General features: G+C 42.9%; 1 long non-coding RNA gene across 1 annotated transcript; it reads right to left on the reverse strand.

Moving 5' to 3' along the window:
• Positions 1-1120: 1120 nt before the first annotated feature.
• On the reverse strand, positions 1121-9050 carry LOC121085172. Its single transcript, XR_005826967.1, has 3 exons — positions 8945-9050; positions 5031-5121; positions 1121-2475 (listed from the first exon to the last, which is right to left on the reverse strand). It is a non-coding gene; the product is annotated as an uncharacterized LOC121085172 (long non-coding RNA).
• Positions 9051-9701: the final 651 nt, after the last annotated feature.

Raw genomic sequence — 9701 nt, forward strand, 5'->3', positions numbered from 1 at the left:
AAAGGATACAGTGGGAAGCTGTCAAAGCCAGAACTTGAATGAGCGGTGAGACTGGATCATCTGAAGCGTATAATGAAGCACACTTTCGTTCTCTCTCACCCTTTAAAAACATATGTTTTGAGGCTCTGCTTACAAATACTCACACCCTTGTTTTCCTTAATTTGTCCCACATTACCAGTGCCATCCGTGGCAGTTGGCCTTCTCTCGGCACAAAATCTAAGTGCTTGGTGTAAATCTTTGAGGTGTAGATCTAGACTGAGGTCTGGATTTGTGTGCTACATCATGACAGTGCGATGGGAAAGATGTATTTCCATTAGCTATGGGTTGGATGATCCCAGTTCTGCCACAGTCATTGCTTTTATTCTGTAAAACTCCACTCCTTGCAGTCTCCCAGTCTCCCAAGGTGGAAATACATATGGGATATATGGGCCTTTAAAGCATACTGTATGGTTACATGTTGTTTGTTTCTCAGAGTCCTGGTAATATGGACAGACTCGGTGTGCTATCTAAAAAAATATATATATATATATTTGTAAATTATGGTGAGCTGAAATCTTGCTGGTCCCATTTAATTAAAATCTGTGTGAAACTAGATATCCCACAATATTGGGTTGTTCTGTTTGTACTGAATCCCTCCTGGGAGCTCATCTGATCTCAGTGGAAGTCTCTGGGAACCCCAGTATGTAACTGGTTCCTCTTTAGCTCTCCCAAAGCTCATTGGGACAGATTATTTCTGTAGGCACGCATGCTCTCACACAGACACACACACACTCTGTAGCAGCCCCGTAGCAAATTCCCTGAGACCACGTTGGCTCTCGAAGATGACTCAGTATTTCTGGAAAGCCGTGAAGAACTGGGATTTGCCGCAGACCTCTTTTTCCATCGGGTTCCTTCCACCGTAGAGGGTACACAGGGAAACCCAAGGGTCTGTAAGCATTGCTGAAGCTGTGGCAAGGCTGTGCGTGCTCACGTAGCTAACATATCGCAGCAGAGGTATGTGGGAGAGGGGAAAAACAGCCCTCCCCTTCAACTATCGCATAAATATTCAGGGGATTTCCTCTAGTAACTCCCTTTGATACTCATGAAGTTGATACATGCTAGTCCGACATGCTCGGCTGAACAATAGGCACCAATTCCCTGTTAACAGCCAGTCTGCTTCTGCTCTCCTTGAAGTCAATGGGAGTTTTGTCATTGACTTAAGTGGGAGCAGGTTGGGTCGGCTGCTTTTTCAAAATTTAGATTGGATGTGCACCAGATGCTGAGTAAATTGCTCTAGAAATGGGTTGGAAACCCCGGAATGTTAGCAGTGGAGGTAGGCATAGTGAAACTCTTCATCCCTGAAGATGTATGTACACGAGAGAGAGGGATGGTAGCTAGTGTTCACGCTTTTGTCCTATTAATAGCAATATTTTTCATGACATGATTATATAGGGATTAACACTCCTTTTTTTTCACCAGACTGAGTTTGGAGTTTTAAAATAAATTCTGTGCATCTTTAAGCATGTGGTCCCTTCCTGGCTGGCTGGAGGAGTTCATCTGTCTTGGCTGGGGTTTTCTGTGCTCTCCTCCCACATCCAGAGAGCCGACATGAATTTCCATTGTAACCAGCTCCTGCAATATTACCACGAGATCCCTGATAATGCTTGAATGGACCAGTTAGGTCCATTAAAAGAGAACTGATGAGTTCAGATCACATCACAGGTGCTCTCTGGAGCTTAAGAAAGTCATTGTGATTCAAAACCAAAGTACAGCAAGTTAAACATGAAAACATAATGACTGGCCTTGTATCTCCTTTGTCATGAGGATAATCCCATTGAATTTAATGAGTAACGTAGGCTGAGTTTGTCAGCACAGGTCTGAGTATATGAACATGCCATTGACTCTGGCTGAAGAAATGAACCAGAGACATTGACACCGTCTCTGGGCCATGGCTCCAGGGAAGGGGGACAGTCCTTCCAAGCAGGCAATACAGGACATTTCCTCTGACGGCACTCTGGATCCACAGATGTTTGTGCACGATACGATGCCACTGAACCAGCTGGTGCATTGGATAGTACTGCGTTCGTTAAAGGAGTCTCTGGACAGATAAAATTTGAAGGGAACACATTTAGGTGGGCAAAGGGAAGCAAGCAAGCAAGCAAGGAAGCGGTTTCTTGCACAAGGTTACTTGCTATACCTACCTTAAGAGGGCATGAAATGCACACAAATGCATAATGCGTTTTTATTCTTAAGCAGGTTATGAAACAGTGGTTGAGTCAAGTGTCCCTGTTTTGGGGCTTGGGGCACACCGTATCAGGACGGTGCAGTAAAATCCCAGGCTTTCCTCTGCTTGAGGCTGCTTGAGGTGGGACAAGTTTCATCCTGGTGGGCACACAGGTATGTGATACTGAGACTCCCTGCCCCCCATTCCTGTTGACTTCAGCAGGCAGCCAGAAGACTCAGGATCTCAGAGGAGCTGCTCAACACCTAGAAGGGCTGATCATTAAAAAAACATTATAAATCTCTGAATGGTTTATGGTTTATGAGGGAAATAGCAATTGATTCCTCAGTGGTGCCATTACTCTCCACTATTGCTATCATTCAAAAGGCAATAATGTTGGTTATTTACCTTCAATTAAAATATCTAGTTAGTTGTGATGTCATTTAAAATAGCACTATAATGTGTTTAGTGCTCCCTTATCAAACACCATAGATAAACTCCTCTTGGCAACAGGGGATAGTGATATGAAATGAAAAATTGGGTGGAGGAGTGAGATGAAGGAAAGAACATGTAAATCTCTTATTGGATTATTATTCCTACATGCCTCTGTATCCTTGGACACTGGGCTGGAGGTGAGGCTGCGGGCTTCTTTGCAGTGACACCCCATGGGTCCTCCAAATGGGTCAGAGAAGATCCATCAGGCATTCAGGGAGCACAGAGAAGTCACCTCAGTCTGCAGACCACCAACAGACCGCAATCCATCAGTCTTCTGGTACCAATCCTCACCAGGGATGATTCCTCACCAGAGCTTTTCCAAACTCTTCTTCACTCAAACCTTTTCCCCAAATAGTGCGAGTCCTCTTCAGTGCTGTTGTCCCTGTCTTCTGCAAATCCAAACCCTAAATACCAGTCACATGCCGCACTTAACGTGATGGGGTTTTTTCTCATTCTCTGGTTGAGGTCATGATACAATTTTCTGTTTAGTGAGAAAACCTAAGAGATTCTCAAGACCTTCACCTCCCCATTGCCCTCTGTGCATGAAGTTTAATATAAAATAAAAAGAAAAGCATATGTTGATTGCTCGCTGCAGCTCTTCACAGGCAAAAGGGAGTTTTTAATTTATTTTTTTCATGTTCACGCAGTTGTCCAATTTAGAGCATCCTTATAATGCCAGGAGTGTGCTCCTACCCACCTCTTTATGCTCTCCTTCAGCTTCGTATGGTACAAAAAATCATGTGACACCAAACATTTTGGAAAGATGAGGAACAGTTTAAAAAAACCCCAAAACTTCTCCATGGCTTGATGCTTATGTAAGCTCTTTTTTACACAAACATGCAAATGAATGCATAAAGAAATATTTCACCTCAGTTAGGGGAGAGAACCAAAAAAGGCTGTGACAGGGTTAGTGTCTGCAAGAGCTTTTCTTTTCTTTTTTTGAAAAAAAGTGAATTTGTGCAACCCCACCTTCTCCCTCTGAGAGGCTGCGGCAGCAGGCAACATTGGTATGTCACTGACAGACGCCCTGGCATTTGCCCGGTGGCCGAAGGCGAATGTCACTTCAGAAGGTTGCTTTGTTCAGGTGACCAGAAAAACACTGGGTGTGTTGGGTAATGTCAGATTTCTGTGTTGACTAAAGCAAGCTTGTAGCAAGAAAGATAACTCATGTTTGACAGCCCTCTGCAGTGTGGTCCAAATACAAGCAATCAAGATGCTGATTCTGGGGAAGGGGAAAATAATCTCGGAGTATTGGGAGCAGCTTCCTGAGGAGCACTCCATTAAACCGAGTTACATAGTAACAGATTGAATTTGGACTCTTAACTTCTTTAATTTCATTTTGCGTAGATTTAGATCAGATTTATGTGCAGTGTCATGCCCTTTGTTTCTAGACAGAAATCCTCAGTCAATCTGCCTGAAAACTGATGGTATGATACCGCCTCGTATTATTTTCATGTTTGTTACAAGTTGGCATTAAGAGCTCTATAATCACACAAATAATGCAGCCTACAGGGGCAATGAGCAAATCGACCTAAATTAAATAAGTATCTGGATGTGTACATGCTCATCTGCATATGTTATCATTACACCAATGATACTGGTATTTATTTCCAGGGGACCTGAAGAGCTTCATCAGCAAAAGCAGCCTAAGTTCATGCCACAAAAAAAACCCTGCAGAAACAATAGCAATACGACATTTTACAGTTTGAAAGCTAATATTAACACATTTGTTATTTATTTTACAGTTTGAAAGCTGATATAACACATTTGTATATAATGAGTGTTTTAAGGAACTGTTCAAATCTTTGGGGGTTATCTTTTTAATCTTTATTTATCTATTTATGTATTTATTGTAAATTAAGAGAAGACATCACCTCTCTCTCCCTGACTGTGAAGACAGCCTTTCCCACAGCAAAGGGACATCCAAGGTAGACGGGAAGACCTTTGCTTGCTCTGCATTGCTGGAAATGCATCCATGTTTTCCGTAACTGCTGTCGGTTCTCAGAGTACTTTTATGGGTCAGTGTCACTTTCAGCTATCACCTGCTTGCCAAATACTAATTTACGATTCTGCATTTTGCTTCATGCTAGTGACAGCCTGACCAGTATTTAAAGCACTATAGAAAATGCTGTTTGCTGATTTGGCTCAAGTCACATTGGCGTCATTGCGGGGAACAGAAGTCACAAAGAACTAGAAATTCAAGTCTGGTGGTTGTGTGTGTGAAGGGGAAGCTGCTCAATGTATCTCCAAATCCCCTGACCACAGCTGTTTATGGGCCATGCCATGCACTTCCAATGCATGCAGCATTCTGTAACCTTATTATCTATTTATTTACCTGCCATAGAGTTCCTGTTGCCATAACACGAGGCTCTACCAAGGGCTTATCGACAGAAGCAAAAGGCTCTTTCTCATTCTGGTCTTCCATCCTGCAGAAGAAATAGGAGAACAGTAGAGGATTATTTATAGGATTATAGCACCATTTTAATTTGCTTCTGTACTCGTGTGTGTTTGAAAAAGCGGTCTGCTAAAAAGATGAGTTTTGGTGGTAGGATGCTTTCTGCGGTCATTCCTTATAGCCTGCACAGCTTCTGAGAAAGTTGTCACTTAAGAAAACAAGAGCCCTCAGCTTTCATTGACAGAAACCAGTGTTTGCAGGATTTCATGTTTAGAGAGCAAGAAAAAAACCCAATGACAGGTAATGTCTCCTTTAGGCAGACAGGGTCACACTGGCGACTTTTAATTCCAGCAACTGTATATACTAAAATGACCTTATATGCTTATTAGGACAACACCTAATGAAAACCACTGCGTAGCACCGTGAATTTAAATCAAGATATACATTGCAGGGTGCAAATGGCTGGAGATGCAGAAAAAAGAAAGATGGATGTAAGAAGAATATAGGACAATGATCCATGAACTGCAATTCTTCACAGTTAAATATATTCTGTGACTTACTAATTTTCCCCTACAAGAAGTGGGAATGAATGATATTTTCCATTTTAGAGTAATTGCATAGCAATTCTTCATGTTTTCACTTCTTGTGCAGGGGGCAAGTCATGCAAAACTATTTTAAAGACATATTCAACATTGCTGTTAAAAATGCTTCAACATGCAAATTTTCTTACAATTTTGACTTCGTTTTCCTAAAGCTAAATGATGTGCATATATAAGAATATTTTGGGTAATCACACAGCTTATGCAAAGTAACTATTTCAAGTTGTCTTCCATCCCAGTATGTTTCCACATACTTACCTTGAAGTGTTAATGACATTTATTTGGGTAATTTTTACTCCACTAACATGCTCTTTCAACACTTTAAAGCACCGATACGTTTTACTCAAGCAAATGTCTTAATTTACCTCAATGGAGAAATCGACTTGAAAAGCAGCACAAATCCTTGCTTATATAGAAAGTTTGTCTTGAAGTTAATGAGCTTATTTGCCTGAGTAAGGATGTGGGTATAAGGGCTGCTCAAGTGAGCAGAAGTTTCACCACTGGATACAAAGTCATTAGCTTATTTCAGACCAGCCTCTTGCAATAGTTACTCTACATCCAGTGCCTGAGAACTGATTCTCAAAAAACTTGTTTTTTAAAATGTGGAAATACAAATGAGTAAGAAAATTTGAAATTTTATATACAAAAGTTTGATTAAAAGACATTGTGGTTAGTGGTGATGGCTATGCAAAGTAAGTTTCTGGTCCCCACTGTGTTGTATCCAGTGTCTGTTGCAGTCTTTTTTTTCCACTGGGAGTAAGAGACTCCTCATAGACATAAAGAGCTTTCTTTTGCCTCCAGGAACTCCTGAACACACACAACGCATCAATCTTCCTTGCAGTATGGTATGAATTATTATTAGAAATACATTAATAGAATATTATGTATTTTTAATCTTAGCATGAGGCATAATTTATTTACAGCCTTGCATCTCAGCTTCTCCTTTTTGTTTTTTGGTTTTTTTTTTCTCCCTGTCCCCTCTGTATTTCCTTTCTTCTGAATGCTCTTACACTTGCAGCATCAGGATTCTCCATGGTCTTTAATGTTTCAGTAAGGTGGCAGTCTCTCCTTTCACTCTTTAGGGTACTGTTTCATCCTGATGTGCGGAAAGATGCAAGCTTTTACCTCTGCATCTGACAAAAGGTACTCCATGGAGCATGTGAGTAAGGAAGGGTGTGTGTGTCTGTCTCTGTGTGTGTGTCCTCCTTCCCCCTTTGCTGGAAGACTTGGTTGCTGTAGACAGGGACTGAGGTAGTTACAGCCCATTAAAAATTATGCCAGGTGAAACTTAAACTGGCATTGCATAAACAAGACACACAATGGGAAGGCACTGGATAAAACATTTATTTTCAGTTGTTATTGATGACCTTTCAGAAGTTGCTCGTGGCTCTACTTTGGCCTGTCACTTGTGAGCTAAAGGGTCATCAATAACTTATGGAAATAAATGTCTTATTGATAGTCTGGCTACTGCAAGTCCACTATAATGTCTCTCACACAGAGACACACAGGCACAGAAAATACAAATCACAGAGAAAGCACTTTTGATATTAGCCTCTGTCCTTTTATCTTTAGAAAAATGTGGCTTTCTAGATTTTGTTTCCTTTCCATCTTTCTTCTGCTTCCTTCTTTCTTCCTTTTCTTTCCCTTTCCCTTCTTACTTTTCTTTCTCTTTCTTTCTCTGCTTTTCCTCTGTTTTGCTTTCTCTCTTTTTCCCCCTTTTTCTTTCATCTTCTATTTCTTTCTGGTATTTCATAAAGATATGCCCCTAATTTATTTATAAGGGTAAGTCTCCAGAACAAGGTAGCATTACTGAGCTGGCTTGCCAGTTCCTCTATACACATGAGTACATTCATAATTGATGAAATGTTCTATAGTGTTGTGGCTAGAGTAAACTTAAGGTCAAATCTCTGGGAAAGCAAATCTTGCCATTATTCCTGATGAGAAATAAATATGTGCAGGAACTAAAAAGTGCGGAGCTGAAAGGGAATAAAACTGAATGTATAAGGGCATTTTGAACAATTCATTCCAAAGTGAAAGTGCTTTTTCTTAGTTTTTCTTCATTGCCTTGATCTTCCTAAAACTGTTGTTGGGGCAGGTTAATGACTGACCTTTGAGGGAACCACATACCAGCCTTTGTTCCCTAGCAGTCAGGATCTTGCAGGGGCTTGAAACCTTTGAGGGAGAGAATAGGATTAAACTGCTGTATGAGGTCCAGCGCAGGTGATGATCAATGGGAGCGGAGGAGCCAGTTTCTCAGGACGCTCTCTCCCTTCCCCCAACAGCTGGAATTTATTTCTTCTACTGCAAAGTTACCTGATGGAGATGGCTGACTGTCAATGATGGTTCTGATTAATTTCCCTTAAGCAGTCATCAAAAGCAGGCGGTGTTAAAATCCCAGCAAGATTTTAAAGGTTACAAGTCACTTAGATTTAAAGATCATATCGAGTAGTTACAATTGGAAAGACTTAACTCATGCTAAAACCATATGTACATAAACTCAGCTTGTTTGCACCCTCCCATTTCCAAAGTGTCCAGCAAACCAGAGAAAGAGGAGTGTTTGATCCCGCCACATGTGTGTGGACTAGCCGACCTCCATTAAATCAGCGTTTGCAGGGTGAGCCCTTCACACGTGCCTGTCCTCGCGCCCAGCTGTACACCCGTGACCAGTGCCATCCGTCTGCCACAAGGCAGGGGCCCTTCACCTGCTGACTTGCAGGGAGTTAGCTATCGCCTTGCTTGATATCTGCACCGCTTGAACTGATTTAAAAGTCCATCCTCAGGGTTAGGGCTGAACTGCTGGCGGGATGCACGGGTCCCCTTACCATCATTCCTCCTCCCCAGCCCCCTGGTCCATGGCCGGCCCTGGGGGGTCCCTGCATCCCATCCTCCCAGGATGCTTTGCCCACCCCAGCCCTGTGTCGAGATGCTGCTGCTCACACTGCTGCTCGTGCTCCTTGGGGTGGCTGCACCTTTGCTGTGTGTGGCAAGTTTTGGGCAGAGGGTCTGCAAGCCGATGGGTGACATTTCAGCAAGTTTCTGCTGCCTTCAAGGCTTCTGTATGACTGCAAGCAGTTGTAATTATTCCTAAAGGTTTGGTCTCCACCTCCTTTTTTTCCCTGAGAACTTACGCACCAAACCAATTTATTAACAGGAGAATTAAAATAAGCAGAATTACAAAGAAAATCATTGCAGACGTCCCACCCGCCTGGATGCTAACAGCTACTCAGCAAATGCTAAGTGAAATAAAACACAAACCTGTGCAATTAATTGAAGTCACTCTAAGATTTTACTGGTAGAGGAACCTCATGTCAGATCTCCTCCTCCTCAGCCTGGAAGAGCTCCCATGCATGCAGGCTCTGAGGTCCACAGCTAGAGGTGCTGCGCGATGAAGAAGAGATAAAATACAGAGGAGCTGCAGTTTCTGGCAGACGGGGGGGCATTTCATTCACTGCAAAAAACCTGCACTCTGCAGTGCTTTAATGTCTTTGCTGAGAGAAATTTGTATTTAAACCCAACCTGCCTCTCCTGCTGGGTCACAAAGCAGCTACACTGGCTTTTGCCGAGTGGTCTTTGTCCTGAGCCCACTGAAACAAATGTAAAGAGTGGATCTATGTAAGTAACAGCCTACACGCAGGAACAACCTGCTTTTCCCACCCTGAGCCCACGCCGCTCCATGAGGGATGCATCCCCCTCATGAAGAAACGCAGCGGGAATGCGGTGAAGAATTCCATACGGGAACTGCTCACTGCAAGGAGGTTGCACTGCAACCGGCTGAATTGCCAGTACGGTCAGGTACCGCGCGGTGTGGGAATCTCCTTGCTGAAAGCAGTGGGAAACTTGGAGGCTGAATGCGGGAAGTTGGGAGCGCTGGCAGGGATCGCGGACCGCGCTGGAGCGCAGTGAAAAGCCCCTGTTCCCGCAGGAAAGCGCTTTTCTAAAGTGCCCGCAAATGAATTGAGGATGGAAACAGAGCCACCGCCACTCGAACAATGGAGCTGGCAAGGCCCGGGCC

Source organism: Falco naumanni, chromosome 3, assembly GCF_017639655.2.
Source record: "Falco naumanni isolate bFalNau1 chromosome 3, bFalNau1.pat, whole genome shotgun sequence".
NCBI lineage: Eukaryota > Metazoa > Chordata > Aves > Falconiformes > Falconidae > Falco > Falco naumanni.